General features: G+C 40.2%; 2 long non-coding RNA genes across 2 annotated transcripts; both read right to left on the bottom strand.

Moving 5' to 3' along the window:
- Positions 1 to 389: 389 nt before the first annotated feature.
- LOC132322327 (uncharacterized) lies at positions 390 to 24,898 on the bottom strand. The gene is made up of 3 exons (XR_009485092.1): positions 24,587 to 24,898; positions 6,961 to 7,078; positions 390 to 3,937 (listed from the first exon to the last, which is right to left on the bottom strand). It is a non-coding gene; the product is annotated as an uncharacterized LOC132322327 (long non-coding RNA).
- LOC132322275 (uncharacterized) lies at positions 8,980 to 16,765 on the bottom strand. Its single transcript, XR_009485071.1, has 2 exons — positions 16,518 to 16,765; positions 8,980 to 10,216 (listed from the first exon to the last, which is right to left on the bottom strand). It is a non-coding gene; the product is annotated as an uncharacterized LOC132322275 (long non-coding RNA).

Raw genomic sequence — 24,898 nt, 5'->3', positions numbered from 1 at the left:
AGGGTCCCCGTTACCAATTGTTTTCACCTGTTCTTTTCCTGAATCCTGAGGTTTGTTTCAGGAATATCTGGTGAAGTAAAAGGTAATTCCTTTTGCTGCTTGCTAAACAATAGCTATCAAGATAACTTAAATGCCAGACCTGGATCTGGGAAATGATAGCTTGCTGGACAATGGCAGCCACATACGTGGCTTCCCACACTGCTGAGTGGCTGGGTCAGATGTGACACTCAATGCCATTTTTAGTAGCCCCAGGAGAACACTCTGGGGCTGTGCATGGCAAATACAATATGTTTCATCTTCTACTTCTGGTAAACTGAATTAAAAGGTAATTTCCCTTGTGTGGTAATTTGGTTTAAAATAGTGTTGATACAGTCCTCTCTTAAACACACTTCTTAATTTTATTTTTTTTTTATTGGTGGAAAAGTAACACACACATTGCTAAGTTTTAGAGCATATATCGTTTTCATAATAGTATAGATATAGTAGAGACAAAGATTATTTAATATACACTGTGATTAATAGAAGCTTCCAGAATAAGCAAAGACGGCATTCACTTTTGCATCTGCCATAGTGGCTGTGGCATACAGTATCAGCTTCATAAGTTTTAAAAAAAAAGGAAAAAAGTTATAGTTATTATGCATTAAAAAAGAAAAAAAGCATATGGCCATTTTAAAGAATGCCCCTCAGATTGAATACATGTATTTTCACATTTGGGATGAAGTACAAAATTATATAAATGGAATTATTGGGGAAAAAAGCACAGTGTATATGTCTCACAGTCAGTTGTTGCAGAACACCATGACCAGCTACTTTTTTACCTACCTCATTAAATAATCATTTCTGAAATAGACTAGTAAGAGTATTTGGAAAGCATTATGGTCAAATAAATTGATTCAGGAAACACTGGTTCCAACTTCAGACCTTTTTATAACATATCATGGAGAATCTAGCAAATCAATATTGGTCCCTCAGCAAATCAAGCAAAAAATAAAACCCTGAAGATGAATTCTGAAAAACAGAAATAGTTATGAATTCTTGCTTTCATAAAGCATTTTAAGCTACACAGACAAAATCACTGATTAGGAACTAACTGTTTTTACCACTGAGCATTGTATTTTAAATGAAGAGTATGGCATAATGGTATGTGTTATCAATTAAATTCCAATACTAAAAAACCTGCATCATTAATTACCAAATGCAGAATACATTAATCCTTACACTTAAGAGTTTGTGCCACTAACAGCATCCTGAGGACGTGTATTAAAAAAATCTCATTCTTATTAATAATTTTATTCATTGAAAGTTAGCTAAATTCTGTCTGCAAGGATATAAAACATATGGAAACAATCATAAAAATTTAAATCACTAGTACTTTAGTGCCAGACTCCAATTAAATTTCTACTATTAAAGCTGTACTACCATATTACAAAAGATAAAAAATAAAATCAATATTCTACATAAGAAGTTCAAACAGAAGAAGGAAATTTAAATGGAATGTTTAAATCTCAGATTTGTCTCATCAGCATTACATTCTTGCGAGTGTAAAAAAGAACATGAGTATAACCAGGAAGGCAAGTGAGGTAATGGCTTAAGATCAGCAATAGCCCATGATACCTGTGCTAAAGCACAAGACCCCTTTTTGTGGCCCTTCACATCTGTGTGTACTAAAGTTCATCTTGGGTTCTGGTGAAGTAAGAGGCAGAAATGCAGGAGCTTTGGGCTTTGCTGCTGCAGCCATGAAAACATGGGTAAGTTACATTCTAGTGCAGAGAAAAGAAAGACCAGGAGGAGGAAAAAGAGGGGGAAAAAAAAGAAAAAGAAGAAAGCAACATGGAGAGAAATACAGCAAGCACTTAAGGAAAAATAAGAAATTCAGAACCTGAGCCTGTCTGGTGCCTGTCTGAACTAGGGCTCCAGCAGTGCTCAAGGTTTGCAGAGAGAAAACACAAGTGTCACATTGCAGTTTGGAACAGCTATTTTCCTTCACAGATACAGACCTATGAAATGCCCTGTTGAAAGCATGCAGGAATAAACCCTGGCTTTATGAGACAGTTGTCAATGTTTTGGTTTTTTTCCCCATGAAATTTTGTGAGTGAGGAGCTGCCGGAGAGGGGGCAGGCTGGCATCCCCCCTGGAAAAGATGTGGCAGGACAAGAGTCTTGGCCAGTAGTGTCGGGAGTAGGGTGCAGGCTTATCCAGCTTGGATCTCGAGACTCCAGCACTTTTTCTGCCCAGGGACAGGCCTGGCAAATTTGAGACAGTGGCCTCCACACTTGCAGCCTGTGTCCTAGTCCTGGACTAAGTAGGGGAACATGGTGTAACAGAGCAGACACGCTGTAGCTTGTATCACCCTGAAGAAAGTGCCCAGTATTTGGATACTCAAATGCTACCTGCTTATGCTTCAGGGAAAAAAAAAAAATAAAGAAAGAGAAAGAAAGAAAGAAAGAAGAAAATATATCCTGCTTTTCAACTGGTATGTAAACATAACCTAGAATCTTCGGGTATCCTACTAGCACAGTGACAATCCTGCCGGCCTACACCTATCCATCTGAACTATTTTGTAAGTGCATCCAGATCTACCATCTGTCTATCAGGGTATGGTCAGAGCACAAAGTGCTGTGTAGGCTGGTGTAAATTATCTCAGGAAGCAGAGTAACTGCAAAATCAGCACTGCCTGGGGAAAAAAATAGTCAGAAAAGGATGCTCATGCTCTTTGTGTATTCATTTCTATCTTGCCATTCCTGATGCTGCCTGGGCTCCTAAGCTTGATCTCACCAATCAATTGGTAACATTTCAGAGAAGCTTAACTCTATTCCTGCTCTGGGGGCTCTGATTTGGTGTTTTAAGTTGTGGGTTTAGAGCTTTCACCCTGTATGTCACTTGGTGTGTGTGCTGCTTTTCAGAGCTCTCAGATTCTTGTGACTCATGTAATATTTTCCAGCTGGTGATTCCAGAGGAAGAGATGTGACCCAACAGCTGATGTTTTATACAAAGAAAGAGTATCCTGTTTGCAAAGCACTGTTTCAAATTCATATTGCACGTGTCCAAAGTTAAACCCATGAATCTGTCCAGACAGATAATCGTTTTACTGGGAATTTTATTTTGTGTAACTCAAAACAGATCCTGAAGGTTCCAAAAAGTCACAGCGCCTGTGACTTCTATTTTCCAGGACACAGCCTCAAGATGGATGGGCTGTACAGGTTTCTTGTGCATTTTTTCCTGTGTTCTCAGGTGGTTTTTGCAGTCTCAAGTCTCTAGTTATCTCAACAGACTTGTACTGAGAAATATAAGAGTGCAGAAAGATCTTTGTGGTATAATTTCTCCATTCAACATCTTCCCCAAAGCTGCTTTTCTCAGCTGCAAATTTTACTGTGTGTTCCTAACAAAACTCTCTGTACCCATCCATTCAAGACTTACCACAGACCATCCAGCTTTCTTCAACAATATTACTGGACAGCAAGCCCTAAAGGCTGCTATGTTCTTAACTCAGCTGCCACAGGTTTTACAGCTACCTCTAGATTTGCTTTCCCACCGGTTATGCAATCACTCTGCTCGCTGGCTGGAGTTAAGTGTGTCAGCAGGCTGCCAGGGCAGCCCTGCTCTGCAGCCTTTGCTCCCCTGTGAGTCATTTTGGCTTGCTCACTTTTTCCCCACTAGCGCCACTCGCTCGGAGGTGAGCTCCTGCCCACGACTCATCAGCGTGGCTGCAGAGCCCTGTCTGCAGAGGTCCCCCGGGAGGCTCAGGAGCCGGAATGTTTCCGGCTCAGACTCGGCCCAGCCGATCAAAACCACCTGCAGCCTGTAACAAATTCACAGTCCGTTTGCTTTCTTTTCAAGTCCGACAAATTCTCGGTGTTTCCTTGGTAGCCCACCCAAGCTGGCAGCGCTGTTCACAGGAAGGTTGCATGAGGACAGGACTGCATGTGGCAAAAACACCCTTTAAAAAAAGAAAAAGAAAAAAAAAAAAAAAGAGAATAGAAAGGGGAGGGAGGGTACAAAAAAGGATGTCTGAACACTGTGTTTGTAAATAAACAGCAGTAAGTTATCAGTAACTTAACTGTAGCAGCAGGAAACAGTTCTGTCATATTCTGGAAAGCTAGCCATGGAAGGAAATTGTTACGTAAAGTGCAATACTGCTACTATTTAAAAGTGTACTTTGATCAAAAAAGGGAGAAAAGATGCATTTCATGCTTTTCACTCTGAAATACATCAATATGAGCAATTTGAGGTAGCTCTTTTCAGTGGGGAATCTCAAGTTAGCAGACTTGCAATTTGCTGTAACTGTTAAAGCTCACAGCATTGGCAGATCACACATGAGAGCAGAGAGAAGAAAGTGGGCTTTGTTCCCCAGGTTTCATTTGCTGGGCATTATCCTGTCACTGAAGGACCTGAACCTCTGAAGCCAGAAGAGAGGAGCTGGACACTGGCAAGGGGGTGCAAAGCAGGGCACCTCACCTCCCACCTTGCCAGAGCCCCAGCGCTCTCTGCAGGTCTCTGCTCCATTTTCCTTTGCCCAAAGGGTCACAAAGAAGCAAATTTCAGCCAGAAAAGCCCAAGCCTATCTCCTGTGAGTTAAGAAACCTATCTACAGCCCCCAGGTATATTTGATAATCCATGATAATACAGCACACATGTCCAGAGGCTGGGGAGAGGCTTGCTGAAGGGAAACGAGAGGAAGGGGATGGATTACCCCAGTCCTGGAAAGCATGATGGTCAAATACCTGGAAAGTAAGGAATTACTCCCTGTGATAGAAAAGAGGTATCTTGATCAAAGCCTTTTCTATGATTAGTGGTATCTGTCCTAATTTCCAATAAATTCAGTAGAAGGAGAATCCAAGGACACTGTGTGCCTAAATCACATGCCAAACCCAGGGATTTTGAAATAGTAAACCATCCATCTGATCTCACACAGTGGTAAATGCTGAGCTATTCCACTGGAATTACCAGGCTGAATAAACAAGATCAAAACCAGGTTCATGGGGATGACCCAAAACCTTTGATGCACTTGGGAGGCACATGTTCCAGCTGGGTAAAGAGAATTGCAGACCTCAGCTCTTATAGCCCAGACAGTGTCACTGACATTGTCTTACAGACAGGAAGAGTTTGAGCAGAAGGGCATAACTCTGCTTGGGGTAGGCAAATCTCCCTCAGGTGGACTCTGCCCATGCACACCACCTCTGCCTTTCTACCCACCCAGGGGTGCTGAAAGGCAAACCTCAGGTTTTCTCTCCTTTCAGGGGTGCTTGGCTGCTACTAATCAGAAACTGAAGCTCTCCATGCATTGTAAGTCCACCACTCTAACTGTGGATGGGTTTCCTTTATTATCAAGGCAATTGTCTTGTGATGTTCCCTTCTGAGGGACTGAACTACTCTGATGTGGAGGAATGGCACAGGCCAGAGCTCACTTTCTACTGGGAAGTGTTAGGACCTGCCTAAACAACACTTAATCAGCTGTAAGGCATTTTTTGGGTAGTGAATAATATTGTAGTGGTTTGGGTATTACAGGCCTCAGAAAGGATTCAGAACACAGGTTCCCTGAAAACTCAGATTTCTCCAGATGCTCTAATGGGCTCTGCATTGCTCTAATGTGCTTGTAAGGTAAAGACAACCTGGGACTGGCATCAAGAACAGGTCCTGCTGGGCCATAAGAAAGGCACAAGTTGTACACAACTCTCTTCTCTTGCATTAATTCCTGTACTGCAAAGCCAATACACTTTTATTTTACACCCCCGCATTTTGGTTGTGTAAACACTCATATCAGAAATGTGAACAGCAATTCAAATTACAGATTGTAATGGAACAAACCTCTTGTTTGTGGGTAGTGCAGAAATGTTCTGTCCAACGGCAGGTAAGGGAAGGTTTGTTCCTACTTCTGAGAACCGTATGACTTTGTGCTTATTTCAGAGTGGTACAGGTGGACCCACTTCAGAAAGCTGGGCTTCTTGTGCTTCTTGGAATCACACATGAAGTACTGAACCTGTTCCCGCACAGCCCATCAGCAAACCATCCCCATAAGCATAAACTCTCTTTTGAGAGGATAGAGTGCTGTTAAGGAAATGGATTTTTGAAGGCTGAGAGAATAATTACCCATATCCTTTATTTTTTTTCCCTTTGGAGAAGAACATAATGTTTTCTGGTTAACCTTAAAGTCTTGAACTCTAGAAAACATCATGTAATGTGTTATATTAGGCATATCATGCAAAACCAAGAGAAATAGTTCCCCAGAGGCTTCACAGCAATAACAAACTATAAGGGATAGGCAGAAATTATAATTTCAGAGCATCTAATTTCAGTACTGTTAACCTACATAAGAGTTTCTGACTCTATAATGAACAAAACTATCTATACTCAGGGTGGTAGGTATATCAAAAAACAAAATAAATATTTAAATTAGGTCATATTGCTACTTTTTTTTGTAGATAATTTTTAGCACCAATATTTTTATAGCAAACTGCCAGAACTAGGCTGGTGAACATCACACCTGCATTTCAGGAAACCCCCTCTGGAGCAATGGAGAGAACAGGCCTGAGTTTTGCTGGATTATAAATAACCAGATTTGGCCTGGCTCTCTTGTGGATTATGCAAATTCAGCGTGGAAGAGGAAAACAGATTAGGGGCCTCGTGTTGCCTATTTCTGAGCCAGGAGGTTGCTTTTACAGTACAGGCAGGAAGCAAAGGAGTAGGACAGGAATAGTTGCTGTCCTCCTGGGAATGGGCAGATAAGTGCTTCCTCTGCATCACAAAGCAACTCCTGTACCATGGATCAGATGTATTTGGCAGGTTTAACATCCTAGAGGGCACAAACTAGCACGATGGACCCTCAGTATGTCAGTGTGCCAAAGTAACTCAAGGCCAGAATAGGTGTCTTTACTTTGAGCCTAAGAACTGGCTCTGGGCAGCAATCAGTTTACAGCACTTTGGAGGTGTGTGTTCGTGGCTAATTGGGACTGCACCACTCACCTTTGAGCTGGCAGGTCTCAACTAGTATTTCCTCAAAGTACACCGCTTCCATGCCAAGCCTGTGCCACTGACTGATTTTCTATTTCATTTGTGTTTCTGGAATGATATACTGGTGCTACTGAAAAGAAAGCAAATAAAAAGAAAGCAGTAGGTCAGGGAAACTACTTTATCCAATGCTCGTGACTTGCTTGCCTTCTACTAGCTGCTAAAAATATTTTTCTTTCCCCGCCAGGAAACAAAAATACATATATCAATGTCTTGGGCCACAGCATTTGCAGGAGTATGCACCTCACAATGCCAGTCTGAACAGTCATGGATGTCCTGTGCTGTGCTATTTTCTTGATTTACTGCTGATTCCCTGGCACTCATAAGAAAAAGCAAAGAGAAAATCTAGCAGTGAATGTGCTGTGTGTCCTAACTTGATACCAACCCACACAGCACTCTCTGAGCACTCACAAAACTTACTGGCTCTAATAAAAGCATGCAGTTGTAAAAGGAGAGCTGAAATCCCCAAGGCAGAAAGGTTAATGTCTGCACCAGGAAAGCCTGCTCCCCAGGGCCAGCACGCCTGTGCTGCTGGATGCAGGAGAGCCAGGAAGATGCATGGCAGAAAGCCCTGGAGCAGCAGGAGGCTCCCCTAGGAACAGCTGCAGTCCTTAAAAGAGGTGGTATCTCTAAGCCCTTCTAAGCCACAGGTCCTGATACACCAGCTGCTTTTGAAAAAGTGACTTTAAGTTATCCCTGGCTTCTTTTTAGTGGTGTAAGAGAAAATAATACTGATGACTAGGTTTTAGAATGTGTCGTGGTGCAGAAATCCCTGAGAGCAAGTTAAAAGTGTGCATTGAAAATAGCCCAAAGACGAGAGTGTGATCCTAAAAAAAATATGAGAAACTAGTCATGTTCACTGATTTCTTCTGCCAACTACTGCAAGTCACTCTGTGTCAGATCTAAAAAAATTCAAAACCAATCAACCATAACAACAATAAAATCAACAACAACAACAAGAACAAGGGGAAAACAAAAGAAACCAACTATGGGTTCCATGCTGGAGTGTACTTTTGGCACTCCAATTGTGTAACGTACCCCCACTTCCTCGCCCATTTTCATCAGGACTTCTCTATAAAACACATCCTTCTTCCTTCCCAGCAGTGCTGCAGGGACAGCCCAGTCACTTTGAAATACTAAAAGCATGGTGGTCTGTACACGGAAAGCTGCATGCAGTGGTTGTCATTATTTCTTACTACACTGGCTCAAATGACAGATTGCTGGCACCTCAGGACTCTACAAATAGAAAATACCTGCTATAGGTAACCTGCTTCAACACACAGGCTTTCCCTCAGGTATATTGCTGTACTGTAGAGCAACATTATTTGGGCTTCACAATAGTTGTTACTTCTCTCTGTATATTCAGACCAAATTTACTTGTGAGGCACATTTACATGTTTGCTGCATCTGTTTGAGGATGCAGCAAACATGTAAATGTTTGTTTAGTTGAGTCTACTCCTGATGTAAGCTGTTGAGTTTAAGTTACTTGTGGCTTCCCCAAAATCCTGTCATACCTTTTAATAACAATAGTCACTGTTGATATGCACAACTCAAATTACACTGACCAATGTAATCAAGTTTTTCTAAGCCCTTGTAATTCACCTTGGATGAGTTGCTTGCTAAGGCCATAAGGGTTCACTCATTGCTGATCATAAGGTATGGGATTTAGCTATTATTTTATCCTATGCCTAGGAATATATTCCTTAAAATCATTTGGATAGTCTCATTCTCGTCTAGAGTTAGCAATGCTTTGCAACAGAAATTTCCAAATCCTTTTCTACACTGTGGGGTATTATGCATAGGCCTGTACTTTCATCTGTTCAAGATAAGAGAAGCTGGCCTTAGCCAATTAAATTAATTGATTACAAAGGTTTTAAGACAAAATACCAAAGGTTTGAAAGTTTGAAACAAAACTAATATTATACAAACTGGTTTTTTAGCAGTCAGCAAAGATTTGATAAGAACAAAATTGCATCCAACCAATCCCATTTCCTTTATGGAAGGTTATAATGAGGTAAAAGGCTTGTGAATAAACAATAGAAGCCATAAATCTTGTCTTTCATTATGTTTCTGATATTGGCTGATGTGATCTTTTTATAAATAAATTAGGCAAACCAAGACTGGATGAAATACATTTGTGTGGGAACAAAACTGGAGAAACATGCCAGAAAAGTGCCCAGCCGTACTACAAATACACAGTTTGAATTAAGTCCGTATCTTTTTTCCAAATCAATATTTCCAGCAACTAGGATATTGAACTAGGAAGAAACCCAACTGAAATTCAGGGACTGAGGTAAAAGTACGGTCAGTGCCAGTGCTGAAAACCAGGAACACTTGACATTTTCATGACAAACTAATATTCTTTTCTTTTTAAGAGAGTATTACTCAAGAGGAAGGCAATGTCACCCAGTGCTTAGACAGACAAATTTTTGAGTAATACTTCTGTGGAAAACTATCTGGGAGTCACAATGAATCTGTAGGTAGGAGGAGTTAATCTGCTGCTCTTGCTAGAAAAGTTAACACTCTACCAGATTATACAAACAGCAGCATTAACTACAGGGCTCATGCAGAACTCATTCCACTCCTGTCAGCATTTGCTAAACCTCAGATGAACAGCTGTGTATCTGGTTTTGGGCAAGGCACTTCCTGCAAGATGGGGAGAAGCTGGAGGATGCCCAGGAGAGAGCAGTGAGAGTAGCCAATGGTCTGGAAAATGTGCTCAGCAAGGAAAGAGTGTGTGAAATCAGACTGTTTAATCTAACATGAGGGAAGCACAACAAAAAAGGCAGCTGCAAAGGGGAAGAGGAAAAATTTTGTTTCTTGGTCCATGAGAGTCAGAGGAGGATGCAAAGAGCCTAAATTCTGGTAGGAAGCATTAGGTTTAATGTTTGAAAGTGGTCTCCTAACAGCTTGGCCTCTGCTGCAGGGCATCTTAGAAAACTGCACAACTTTTTCCAAGCTGTGAAAAACTTCACAACCATGCAGGTAGTTCATACTGCTGAAGAAGGCTGAAGATCTTAGAGACATTTCCAGTCAAGCCTGGCCAGGGAGAGACATGTAAAGCTGTTCTGAGGATGGTGGTGCTGTTCCTCTGGATCTGGTGGAAATGTCCTGCCCCACAAAAGGTGCTGCTTTTGATGCCCACTCCCCCTTGCCTTTGTTGTCTCAAACCAGGTCTTGCAGGCTAGTTGCAATAGCAATCTCCCAATACCTAAATGACGAACAAAACATCATTTTAATAAACCAAAGACTTCAGTGCTTTATAGTTCCAGCATTTTTATCCTTTCCTTTCTCTCTTTCTGTACCCCACTTAAAACATTTAATATACGTTTAAGTGTGCTGGTTTCTGTGGGTGTAAGCAGACCAATACATAAAACTCTGAACCTTGACTGCCCTCTTGTCACACTCTGATGAGGCTGTGCTTAAACTACTGGTTTCATGGCTGCATGTAATCTAATAACCAGCAGAAGCAGCAGTTGCAGTCTGTAGCCCCTGGCCTAATGACCCTATGCTTTAATTGAATACATGATGCACCTACCACAGAAAATGGAAAACAAACAGTGAGCGAAACACAAGTTTCACTTCATGCAGTTTCTATTATTTCTACCACCTATTGCTATGTTGCTTCAAAAATTATTTTTAATTTTCACTTTATCTCACTGCCTTAAGTAAACTATTAAAAACAAGGAGATTGGTTTCTTTTAAGACACCCACTCAGATAATAAGCCAGTTTTCCCCCTCAAATCATCCATCCCACTGATGGGTTGCTAAGAAGAGCAGGCAGTTCCCCACCTTCACCCTTCAACCAGGACCATCAGGTGCTGCTTCCAAGAGAGATGAGCATGGACCCAACAGCAGCTCGTGGTGCTGGATTGAGCAGAACAAGGTCACCTGCTCCAGGTGCCCTCTCATCCACCCTGCTCCCCCCAGCTTACACTGGTGCCTAGAGAAAGCCAGATTTTAATATGTTTCTAATTATTTCTGCCTCATGAGGCAATGTGGTAACTTGGGCTACTGACCTGGGCAGGGGCTACCTGGTGTTTATGACCCCAGTGGATCTTATGATCACTGTGTAGAGTGATTTATCTGTAGATCACTGTGTAGAGTTTTCTGCTGTGAGGCTGCTGAGGGGTCCCACGGACAACTAAGGTTGTCCCCACCAGCTGCCAAAACCTGTACTAGACCAACCTTTAGACACTGAAAATCCAGACACATGCAATTTATGCACAAAAACTATTGCTTCTGTTGAAGCCAGAGGTCTAATCTACTTGACTCCTGGAAATAACCTTCACCTTTTTGAACTCTACAAGGTGGCACAGGCTGGACATAAACTGCTGAACAAGCTGCCTGTTGCAGCATTCTTCTTGAGGAAGATATTCAGGAGCTGATTTGTATCTGCAAACCTTCTCCTGACACACAACATGACACTTCACAGGTTAAGGCCTCTTTCTCTGGGCTCATCTGGTAACATCCAATCTGCCTCAAGCTTTGTCAAGGCACACATAACCACCAGGATAATTATCTGTCCAAAAGCAAGTTTTGATTTCATGTTAGCATTAGGTCTGCCCTCAGAAGTGTGTCTGTAACACCTGTATTCTGCCCATTAACTCTGACACATCATCTGCTTAACATCATTATCCTCGGGAGGATTATCATGTACTTCATGTACCTTCAAAAGGCAAAAATTCATTTTGCATTGTACTGAATATAGAAGTGAAAAGTTGTTTCTGAGACTGACTCTTGCTTAATCCTAAGGACTGATACTATAGTAAGTTTATGGGGTTTGTCAGAACTAGACAGTCAATAGCTGTGAAATTGTACACTCAAATGTACACTTGTACAATGAAATTAAATAAAAGATGTTCTTTATACTAGTTAAGAAATAAAGAGAATTTTTTTTGGGAAACTACCTCTAAGGAAAATTTGACATGAAGAATTATTTGTGTTTTCTATATTACATGACAGCAATTTATGTCAATTACTTCACTTTTTGCTATTTTGCAAACTTTGAAGTGCTTTGATTACTTTGTGTATTTTTTCTCATTTTTGAAGGAACACAGCTGTTACTAAAGTTCATTAAAGAAAGCTCTGTACCGACTCTTTTTCAGAGGTGAAGCCAAAACTTTAGGAAGGTTTACAGAGATGACCTTCATGCAGATAACAGGACCACCATCATAAAGTGTCTCTTTAAATTTTAACTTCATGAGTTCAGCTACTTTGCTGTTGGAGATAAAAGGAAAGACCTAATGTAGCACAAAAGATTTCGTCCTACCAGCTGGCTTTTCAGCTACCAAACGCTTCTGGATCTGGGCACTCTAAGAGATGGGGAACTCAACTGGTTAGGCCACAGATCTGATTTAGTACCTGCACATTAACATCAAACTAAACTTACTGGCTACTGCAGCAACGTGAATGAATTGCTAAGAAAAGCAATGTGTAATTATGAAGAGAATTCTCTAAATTCTCATACAGTTCATTTTCATGAATGCTCCATCAAATAGCCTGAAGGTATTTGATCCCAACAGTCTGGAATACATAATAAGGTTATAAGAGAAACTTTCCACCCAGTATTTCCTTTGCAATAGATAGTAATAATATACTGGGGTTTAGTACAATTATTTGAATTAAATCTGAACTGACAAGACCTGAAAGAATGTCTAACTGGTTTCCTTCACCTGCAACTTAGATCACTTTGTACGCTGTTGTAGCCAACCTCTCAACTTCATGTTTTCCCAGCAATTACACCCAGGTGACAGCAAAGGACAAAATGAATATTATTTTCATTTCTGCAATTAATAGATTATTTACCTCACTTTGTTCAATGCCAGTGTGTTTACAGAGAATAGTGTAAAGATTGAAAGAGTCTGCAAGAGAGACATTTGAGAGAGAAAGGGAGCAAGGCACGGAGGAAGTAAATTTGTCTTGAATTTCTAACAGACTTTTCTTTAACTTCTGCATGCTGCTCATCCTAGGAATATAATTAGCCCAGTGTTTAAAGCTATCTCAGACTAAATGGGCAATTGTTCAGCAACATGGCAAAGGCAAAGGTCAATTATAACTCGTGTAATTTATTGCATAATAGGTTCTTGCTCCCTAGTAGTGTTTGTGGAACTGCTTTTATTCTGAGGCCACTACCAAATTTGACCCTCTTCTGCAAATAATTATGAGTCTGCTGAGAACTCATGAAGAACTGGAAAGAGGGAGATTCATCCAGTCCTGTAATGGCCTGTCTCACATAACTTGCCTCTGGGGAGCTTCTGAAGCAAGGCTATAACATATGGCATGTGTGACAATTTATCAGATTGTGTCATTCACAGGGCCTGGCCTGCATACTTCAAAAAGCAATAATTTTCCCAGGGGGTGATTTGCACAAATTAATTATTTTCTGTTTTTAACTGAATGTCTGTGCTACACATTGCCTCCATATTTAAGCTGTCTCCCATCTTCCCTACACCATTGTTAGCAATGACAATTTTAGTAGGATGAGGGAAGCCACCTTCAGCTGAGAAGCACAAATCTGATGATACTGTTCCACTAGATTGAAGATCATGTTTATAGTCTGCCAGGGAGATAATTTGGAGTTAGTGTGGCAACCTGGGCTTTTGCCCACAAACTTTAGGCAGTTTATTGACTGCCTTTCCAGTCTGAGTTCAGAGAAAGGCAAAGCCAGCTCTAAAATTCTACCATAGGTAAACATGAAGTGAAATTATTGGGACAGGCTCAGAACAGCAGCACTGTAATTCTGCAGCACTGTGGTGATGTGGGAGAGCAGTTAGTGTGCAAGCACAGAGTACCTTCTCAAAGCCATAAAGTGACCTAAAGAGGGTTTTTTGGTTTTGGGTTTTTTGGTTTTTGTTTGGTTTTGGGTTTTTTTTTTTCCCCAGAATACTCAAAAATTCAAGTTGGTACTTTTCTAATTATTATCTCTCTGTTTTCAATCCAAATCTCAGCATCTCTTAAACTAACATTTCAAATAATTTTGCCAAAACCTAAGAACACCACAGTATCCAGACACTGCTTACACTGTTGTGTAAGCAGTTTCTCCTCCACCCAGAAATCTAAGTCTATGCTGAACAAAACAAGAACAACCCTAACATTTAAAAGAGAAAACTTAAAAAAAAATACCGACACCTACCCTAGAACTTTTTATTCCTTAATTTATTTTGTTCTTTTTATGTACAACAGTGCCACTGCTCTTTGAATCACACACTTTTCTTGCAATTCAATTAATTATAATTAACTGGGTTGTTACTGCACTCTTCTATGCAATGCACAAATGCGTGGGACAGAAAGCAGACAGGAAAGAACAAATCCAGTGGTCAGGTAAGGCAAGAATATAAGTGCAGAGGAAAGGAGAGGTTTGTCTTCCATCAAATGTGCTAATGGGAGAGTAGGCAGAACCCTGTTCCCTTGCCTTTGCTGGGACTATTCATGTGCATAAATGCATACATGCATTCATGTTTTGACAGTCTGAGATTTTTAAAGGAGATCAAAGAAGCTGTGGGAGGGAGTGGAGAGGAGGTTTAAAATTCTCAAGTTCATTCAAGTGAGTTTTTGCCTCTGAGCTGAAATTTGGCTCAGTGCTGCTGATCAATCACTTGGCTGTATGGGCAGGCTGGGGTGGGAAACACACACACACACACATACAGGAACTTAGGGCTCTGTAGAGGCCAAACTTATATTATACAGTGAGAAGTATAGAGACACTTCACAGGCAAAATATACTGACTAGCAAGGCAAAAACAAGCCCTTCTTATCTTTTTAGGTTGATGGGAACTTGATGTGATTAAAGAGAGGTGGTGTCTTCCTCAGTGGAGGAAGACAAAAGTGGAGCAATTCCTCTCTTTTTTTTTTGTTCCCATTAGTTTCCCCTTTCTCCATGTTTCTCTTCTTCTAGGGTTTGTGAGAATTCTTGACACTTCCCTGTTTTCTGCTGTGTTATTACCACATACATCTGGTATACATCTGGTATATTTATTTCCTTGTTTCTTATTTTCTTTTTACATCTGGTATACTTATTTCCTATTCTTTGTTGCGTCTGCTGACCAGTTATGATTTGTGATTTCACCCTCAGCCTCCTGTTGCTCCCTCTGCCTATATCATCACAGCCTCCACCATAATTTTCTGCCACCTTTTGAGGGCCTCTGAGGTGTCTCAAAAGGAGAGACCTCTTGAGGATCTCTGCCACAGAGTAGGACGACTCCAAAGCTGTGTTATCAGAAACTTCATTTTGAGCCCCAAAATTTGTGCAGTGCATAAATATTTGGAAGATTTAAAAGACAATTCTAGAGTGCCTATTTCCTAAATGTAAATATGGGTGTGTAGCAGGTAGAGGGACATGTACATATTACTGCCTTTCACTGTCTTCAGCTGGGTCTCTATTGTGTCAGGAAGCTTGACTCCATCATCTCTGTAGTCCTTAGCCAGATCTCTATGAGAAGTAGGACACAGCCTTCTTATGTAATAATAAATACTGTAAAACACAGAAAAACCCTTCTGCCTGACCTTCAAACACTTTCCAAGAAATAGTTTAAGCATTTTCCAAATAAGGCAGCAGTCATGTAGGAAGCTGTCCAGCTTGGCAAGCATGTGAGAAAGAAATGCCAAAAGTCCAATCTCATTTGCCAACCTCAAGAGTATAGTATCTATCTGCAAGTTTCTACTTGGTAAATCAGAGACAAGTATTAGCTCCTCCTCTACCAGTATTCATTAACAAGTCCTGAAATGAAAGCTAAGCAAAAGTCAGAGGTTTTGAATAATAGAATTGGAAGAATTGCTCCAGCATTTGGTCTCACTTCTAGCATATTTTCCTAGGCACAGGGATGTTTTTTTCCTAGATTTTTTTTCAAATCTTGATTTAGGATGGGAAAATAAAAGTAGATGATGCAAAAATACGTAGTTTGAGGACTTACAATCCTCCTTGCTCTCTTGATGTTCCAAAACAAGTATGCATGGCTCATTTCAAATTTCATTTGTTTTCATGTTTTCCTACCTACCTACCTACATGCAATATGATTTAGAGGTGGCTGCATTCCAAGAACTGTCCTAGCAAAGGACCCCAATACTTCAGGGCATTCCGGTTGATAGTATTTTTCCAAATAAAAAATACCACAGACAGTTATGTTAGCATATATTTTTTAAAATAGGAGAGTAGCTTTTGCTATCAGAAAGAAAGACTTTTTTAATCCACTTCTAAAAACAAACTAATCATAATATGTTTAAGATGACCACAAATGGTCAAAAGAACATGGAAATTTTTTTTGTTTAACATCTTATTTGAAATTTAGGCATGTTTCTACTCTAAGATCTCAATCAGTTCTCAAAAAACTCTCATGAAGATAGATACAAGACAGCTATTGGTTGCTTCTTATGTAGCAACTTGATTGTACTACAAACCTGCTGCACAGCTGACATGTTTTTGAATTTGAAAAAATATCAAACCAAAGAGAACAGGGGCTGAGTTCTGTAATGCTTCAATGTCCCAGTCACAGTCCAATGAAGCACTGGCTCACCATTTAAAATAACCAGTTCCGCTGCAGACTGCTTGCTTGCAGAAAGTCAGGTAGCTCAACTTTGCTGCTGTAGTGTTTGCCAGATAAAGGTCCCACCTATGGAAAAATTGGCTTCAGGTACCTTTCCCTGTAGCAAACAGACCTTAGGTCAAAGAGAAAATAAAAGGGGAAAAGTCATGTTGCAACCTGAAGCTTTGATATCTACCTAAATAACTAGTAATCCAAAAAGTGCATCTAGGTCTGCCACATTTTCAACATGTCTTTGCATATGTGATTTTTCAAGCTTGGAAGTCATGCCTAGGGACAAGAGTGGATTTTGTTCTTCTGGGTGGGAGATCAGACTGTCCAGTTGGAGCAAAAGCTACAGATTCACAGAACACCTGGGCAAATATCTTGCATGCATATTATGCAGCTCCTAGCAGACAAACTGTAATGATGATGTGAGAGAAGACACTAAAACTACAAATTAACCATATTCTGTGGAGTGTTCACTGCTGCAACTTGTTTTATCTACTCTGGCTGCAACAGCTCAAGGCTAAGAAAACCAAACTACACAAAATCACATTAAACACACAAAATGTAAAACCAATCAGAAGTGCCATCATTAGAAACAGTAACTTAATTTAACATGTACAGGACAGACAATGTAAGAAGCAACATCTCCCTCTGCCACACAGCCCACACTTGGTGTTGAGGTGTAAGGGCGGAAAATAAAATTAATGGTCAATTAATTTTCCGGTCAGTACAGGCAGCCTAATAAACAACACACAAAATAGGAACAGACTTGAGTCTCACCCATCCTGCTGACATCACTTTTACTGAATGTTTTACTAGTTCAAAGGGCTTCTGTATAAACTTTTTGTGTTCTGGTTTAAGGCAGACATAAATCAGAAGTGTTAAGCTAGAGCAATTATGACACTTACTGGCCATATGTTAAGATAATCTGTTACTTAACCTGAAATTTTTACCAGTTGAAAAGCATTCTCTACTATTATTATAATATATTTTATACCATTGCAGAAAGTCAGGTGTTTATACACCAGTGCAGATGAGAAGGTGCTGAAATTTATACATAGCATTAATCACCCATTCTGTTTTTTAAAGTGTTTATTTAAACAGACAATTTCTGTTGGTATTGTAACAATTGTATGGAGTTTATAAAGACAAATACACAATATTATGGCTGAAAGAAACTTCTCCAGGTAGACAATTTTAAACATTTCAGGTTGTGTCCATAGCTGAGGGCCACATTCTTTCTTGTGATACACAGTGTGAATAAAGCTGAAAGAACCCCACTTTGCAGGAAAATAAGGCTTCTAAGAGGCATTATTCAAATCTTAAAATCTGCCTGAAGTTCTATTTAGGACAAATACTCTGCTGGTGAAAAATACAAAAGATCAAATAAGTAAATATGGAAAATATTTCAAGGTCAGTTCTGTATCAGTTAAGTTGTGCTGAAATATAATTTATTATCTTTAGTTTTTGGGAAAAAAAAAGAATGCAGCACCTGTTTGCAGATAAACAACAAAAATCTGCTTTTCATGTCAATACAATATTGCAAAATCTTAAGTGTTATCTGAGTAGTATCTTGCTTAGAATGCACCAGAGGGTGAAGAGAATATTTCTGCTTACTAACAAGGTAATGTTTGAACTGATTATCCAGTAACTACTGCTGATAAACCTCGGCCAAATATAGGCTGATTTATTTCTTATCTGATTCTAGCATTAAGAAATATCCCCAGTTTTAACCCTGAGGTATTGCTTAAGTTGGAGCAAAACATTTGCCCCATTTTTGTGTTTTCTATAAATTAGTATATTGCAATCTTTTCTTGTTTTGTTTTGTTTTTTGTGGGGGGGGTGTTGGTGTTTTGTTTTTTTTTTTTTAGTACTTGTAGTTAACAAATATTTTTATCTCTGAGACCTATGAGGCCTCTAGGATTTCAGCTTCTGTAAGGCACCTCCAAAACAGACACTGTAAAGCCTTTAACCAGCAAGGCAATTCAAGGGGTTGGGGTCACACTCCCTTCAAGTCAGTGGTGAGACCATGAAGGGCAATCCACAAAGCTGATTTGTATGACAAGACAGATCAAGAGCTGCACAAGCAGACACACTGCAGTGTTTAGTCTGCCTAAATTGGTAGTGTAAGTGCTAAAGCCTCAGAAAAAAACCTGTCACTTCCAAAGGCACCTGAAAATTCATTTGTTTCAGTTCCTTGATGACTAAACCCATTCTCTTGTGCTTTGCTTTGGTATCCTTTAACCTTCATATGGACTTGGAAAGTACTCAGCTGCTGGGTCAATTAAAGGATAAGACATTGCTCCAGATCATGAGATACAAGCTGTAGGACCTAAGGTCTCAGTTCCCAACAAGAATCCTCTCACATCTACACAAAGATCTTGTTAAAACTCCCCTCCTTCCCTCCTCTGCCACAGGCTAATAATCCCATAGAAAGACCAAGTAGAAAGTGAGAGCAGCCTAGTGATAGAAACAATTTAGCAGGGTTGAGGAGGTTCTGGGATCTCCCAGGACTGCTTGCACTTTTTGTACTGGACAAGAGCAGCCCAAAGAGCAGCACAGATTGACCTGAGGAAGGTCAAGAAAGCAAGCCAGGTTTGAGAGCAGCACAGTCTCCGCAGCATAGTTACAGCACCATGGCACTGACTGGTACTGACCACCTTCTTCTGAACCAAACAAAATTATCCCAGATAAACAGCTCTTTTGCAACCAGACTGTTTGTGTCTTCTCTTTTGTAGTGCCACAGTAGAATGGAGAGGACAGGAGGGGGCCGAGGCTGAAAATCTTTGTATTTCAACTTCTCCCCAAAAGAGGAGAGAAAAATATTTGTATTTCAAATTCTCCCCGTGCATAGGGAGTGTGCAGCCATCAGCTCTGGCAGCTTTACTACAGGGGCAGTGGTGGCATATTCACTGTCCTGTCACTGTCCAACATGTCCAACCTGTGCTGCCTGAGGACACTCCATGTGGTCCTATCTGCACCCAGCTTTGAGATCTTCACTGTGCACTTAGACAGGACGTCCTCTGACTGGCATCCAGGAGCAGACAGATGTGTGTAGCTGTCACTTGCTGAGCCAAGCAACAAGTTTTAGCTAAGCCAAACACGAAGCAAAAGACACAAATGGACTTGAGCAGCAAGGCCTCATGTGCAGAAGACAGGGTCCTACACATGGAAGAGAGTAATTCTCCTTTGTACACTGGTGAATTTCACTGCAATGGTGGAACTCAAAGCTTGTTCACCCATGGGAGATGTCCCAGAACTGTAAATAAAATATGAGGTTGGATCTGGAATCCCATGTCAGTAGGCTGCAACACCTAATCTCATTAGCTCTTGGAGCAAGGCTTCTTAGCTCAAGATCAGACCAAGGCTGACAGGGACATAATTGTTTGGCAGCATCTAACAGCTTCTTGCAATGCTTTTTTCTTTGGCCACAGACATGTCCTAACTCAAAAACGGCAGAGCAAATAGAAAAACCCTATAACAATCAGTGTCAGAGGGTCAGCCAAGTGTCACCCGTTCAGTTTCCATATGACAAGAAGAAAAGGACCTTCCACTGAACAGAAGTAAACAATTTAGAATCAGGAGGAGAAATTTAATTACATGCTGAACTAAATAATAAACAGAGTACCTTCTATCTCATTCTATCAGAAAAACAAGGAAAAGAGGTTAAATGGATAAAAAGTAATTAAAAATATCTAACATATTCTTCATAAATGAGATGTTATTTGCTGTTAAATTAACCAGAATTAGAGTTAATACAGAATAGATTTATGGTTCATGTCAGGATTCATGACTGCAAGGGTTGTGCTGGGAACAAATTTTTCCTCTTGGCATAAACTGTATAATTGGATTTGTGAAGGTCCTACATGTGTTCTTGAAGCTCATAATCTGATCAAAGTCAAAGTCACTGCTTAGCATTGTAAGGTTTGTGCTTTTCTGTACCTATCTGTTTTCTACTAATTAGAACATTAAATTTGAGGGTGAAGACAAAGGAGAAGTGTTACAAGGTTACACACAGCAAATTTGTTGTACAATTTCTGCCTTTATCATGGAGAATACATCACATAACAGTACTCTGCAGCAAGTGACTTGGTCAGATGAAATAATTTTTCCACCATGTGTGAGTGGTTACACACTACAACAGCTAATTAGTCTCTGCACTAATTCTTTCAGAAAAGGCTCTGGATAATTCTTTTCCACAGTGAGTAGATTAGTGGGAAGACTAATGTGCATATCATGTATTCCACTTATGATCTGATGGCTTTCTGGCTAACATTTGCGTTGTTGTTATAATTGCCTTCTTATTTGCCATCTTGACCTCCCTGTTAGATAAATCCTGACTTAGAACTGCCCTCAGTGAAACACAAGTCTTTGAAGGGGGCTAAAAGGAAAAATAAAAGCTTTGACTCAAGGAAGTATCTCCTACCCCTGCTCTCCACGAGAAGCTATTTGAGCACATTGCCACCATGCCACCTGCAGACCTGCAGGAGCAGTACAGATGGTTACAGTGTCTTTACGGCCACGGCGCTGGCTTACGGTGGCGCGCTCGCATTCTTGCTGGCATTGGCAGAAGCATTTCATCATGTATGGTAAAGGCCTTCCACCATCTCTACCAAGGGAAATTAAGAAAGAATCTGGTGTAGGAACAGCCAAGGAAGAAAGCCAAATAACAAACTCAAAGTGTTGCTCACATACATCATGCCAGAAAAGGTTTCACTCTTTATCTATAGAACAGTCTCATTAAGAAGACCTACAATAGCAGAGGAAAAATAGTGTGGTTGGGACTGAAGTTCTCAGCTGCTCCAATGCCATTTCTGATAGTGACTCCTGAGAGTAAGATGTGTGAACAACTAGTTTTGTTATTTAATATAGTGTCTGCATTTTGCTGTGCCTCAAACATTTATCATCAAACATCCAGTTGCAAAGGTGTCGACAGCTCTGAGGCCAGTGGGAAGCCAAGGCCCATTCCAGAAATAAAACCCTCCTCTAAAAAGGACCGAAGGAACCATGGTCTCAGCTATTGTATAGTACACTCTAACCAACAAACTTTCCTCTGAAGAGCAGTCTCCATTCCTACTGTGCTGGCACAGGCAGAGCTGGGCCTGGAGGCTCAGCTGTGTGCAAAGTGATCACAGGCTCCTTTTGCCCAGCAATAGAGAGCAGTCTTTGGAGCACAGAGAGAAAAAAGAGGTTCCCTCTCATCTGAACTCTCACTGAAATGTCATAATCACAAGTGCAGATTGAATTTTCATTCAGCTTAATTTTTTTCCTGGCTTTTTCAATTTTTGCTCCAAAGGAGTAAAAATTGAAAAAGCAAGGAAAATGCTCTCTCTGTAGAATCTCATGGCCTAGAAGTTTAGTCAATCTCATGGTGATAAGGATGACAAACCTATTCATTCAGGAAATAGCAAAAGGATGTACTATCACCCCCACCTCAGTTAGCCTGTGTCCTGAGTAGATGTGGGAGGACTTCTTTCTGGATTTCTGTACCCACAGTGAAATAGACATGCTGAAGTGGGTGGCAATCATTTTGTGTTATAGTTCTAGTCCCCTGAAAAATATCAGTGTGGAAGGAAGATTCTACCTTGGGTGGATCTGATACTGTTACCATGTTGCAGAGCTCCAGTCCACCTGGCATTGCTTGTCCCCAAGTTCCCCAGGGCACAATTTCCTTGGAGATCAGTGCTCCAGCAGGAGCAACCTTGCTGCCTGCACATCTGCCTTCCTCCCCTAGGGCTCTAGTTCTATTGCTACAATGGTGACCTCATTTTCTTTCTATCAGGAATTTTAGTGCTTATCTCCTTTCCTCATCGTTCCTGGCTTTCTTATTCTATTGAATACAGGAAACTTCATCTGTAACCCATGAATAGTTTTAGTCTTTTGATTTCCCGTTTGCCCATCAGTTCAATCCAGAACATTCTGCCTACTTTCAGGATTTTCCCCTTTACACCAGTTAATAAGTAAATGATCATTTTAAAATTTATTTAAGACGTCTGCATAAGAAACTTTAAATTTAGTTAAGAGAACCACCACCAGCTTGCATAATGATCTGCAAAAAATTCTGAAATTAGCAAGAATAGATAAGTAACTATTTAAAGACACAGTATAATGAAACAGTAATCAAAATTACCATAAATCCTGCCAGCATTTTCAGTGCTGCAGTTATTATAACATTACCAAATTAATGACAGTCAACGTGGCAGTGGGGATCCTGGAAGTGACACTGGAGTCATGCATGCATTTGTACACACACATGCAGTGCATTGAATATGCCCACAATCTAAAGCAGAAGTGTAAAACCACAGAGAACAGGAAAATTTTTGCCAACTTTAATCTACTTAAAGCCTGCATCACCAGCATTGCCAATGCTTTGGCCTGGGCTGGCTATTCTTGCCCTGTGCAAGCTTTATGCACCCAAACCTGACTAATCATTCTTATCTCTTACTGGCATCAAAAAACCTGGGCCTCTGCTATTTCAGTAGAGCATATCTCCATATGCTGCAGTCACACATGACTGCCATGCAGACACTCTGTAGGCACCAAAGAGCCTTTGAACACCAGGCTTGTGTACTGCTGCCACCACACGTGAGCTGCATATGATGTTTTCCAGTACCTTGTTATATCCTCATGCTCATGGCAAAGGAATCTTTCCATTGTGGTAAAAAAGCAATGTAGAAAAAAAACCAGACAAAATGTTGGGATGATACTACTATTTCAAAGCGGTAGTTAATTTGGCTATTGAGGAATAAGAATTTGATTGGTAAAGAATGTATTGCAAGTACCACATCTTTGTCTTTCTCCCATAAATTCTGTGCAGGGCCTCACTTCAAGAATGAAAGTTACCTAGATAGTAATTAGCAAATTAGGTTTTTCAATGCAGTAAGTTTTTCTGGGGGTTTTTGTTTGCCTTTTTTTTTGTTTTGGGATTTTTTTTCAGATGTAGAATCATATTTTTTCTGGGTTTTGCAACCCTTCTTTGGCATAGCTATGAGAACCCAAATAAATCCAAAGGTTTTTACTAGGGGCTACAAGACTCACTATGCAAAGTTCAAGCTTGTGAATGTTAATATCAAACTGCTTTACAAAGAAATACACACATTCAGTCTCATTTATGCCACCTTTAAAATATGAGGATGGGAGTGAAAACTAAGCATTTGGTAAAAAGGGAGCCACATTTTAACTGTATGAAAGAGATAAAATAGCATCCTATTCTGAGGGTATGAACACACACACACACAGAGCCCTTACAAACCTCTACAAAATACCAAGACTTGCTGTTCTTCTTACAAAAACTGCAAGAAAAAAAGAAAATAATTAGGATTTTGTGATGTTCTGCCCTTTCTTGGACAGTGTGTTTTGATGGTCTGAAAGACCAACCTTCACTGATAGTATGTAGAAAACAAAATAGTCATGTGTTATTTCCTGTTAAACCAGTTAGGCATACTCAGTATATAAGTGGACTCAAATCACCAACAGTCAAAATCAGGCATGAGAAAATTACTCAATGAATGTCAGTGCTTTTAAAAGCTATTAGGTAGCATCAAGATGAGCCAAGTGTTTTCTAAACTACAATGAGGAGCTCTTCACATTGGAGGAGTTCAACCTAGAAAACAGCAAACATTTAGGCTAGGAAGAAACATTATAAAGTACATATCAACATAATTACTGCTGCTTGTCAGAGTCACAATCACATGTGAAAAAACCCCAAACCTCTTAAATGAATGGGAACATAAATAAAAGGTAGTGAAAGAAGGGTAAGGTTTCTAGTGGTCCTTTTACCACATTTCTGGGAAAATGCATGAAAGATTTCACTATCTTAGCATGTAATTGAGTAGGCAAGTAAATTGTTTATTACCTGGAAAAGGGTCAGGTCAATAAACAAGTGAATTGGGGAGAAGAAGACAGAGAAGCAGAAAATGTTTTGAAGAGCATGTGTTTACCATCCCTGAATATTTCAGAATAACCATTCCATGTGCTCTCTGTTTAATTAATTATCCAGCTTATTAAAGATATTGCAGTAAATTGGATTCTGTCCCAGTGAAAATTGCTCTTACCATGAAAATTTTCTTTTTTTCTTTACAAGCTGTAATCCCTCCTGGTGCAACTTGTACTCATTGTCCCTTGTCTTGTCCTTGTGAAGAGACAAGCTCTGTCCTCTCTGTAGCTAGCCTTTAAATATTGAAAAACTGTAGTCACTTGGCTCCTAAGCCTTCTCTTCTCTAGGGTGAAAAGACTGAACTCCTTCAGTTGTTCCTCACAGAGCAGGTTCTCTGTCCCTTTCACAATCTGGGAACTTTCTGCTACTGTCTGCAGAAAGCTGTTGTTGAAGTAACTCAGAGCAAGTACACCTTCAAGATGAATGAATC

This window comes from Haemorhous mexicanus, chromosome Z (genome assembly GCF_027477595.1).
Source record: "Haemorhous mexicanus isolate bHaeMex1 chromosome Z, bHaeMex1.pri, whole genome shotgun sequence".
NCBI classification, from domain to species: domain Eukaryota; kingdom Metazoa; phylum Chordata; class Aves; order Passeriformes; family Fringillidae; genus Haemorhous; species Haemorhous mexicanus.
This window is presented reverse-complemented; position numbering and strand designations above follow the sequence as displayed.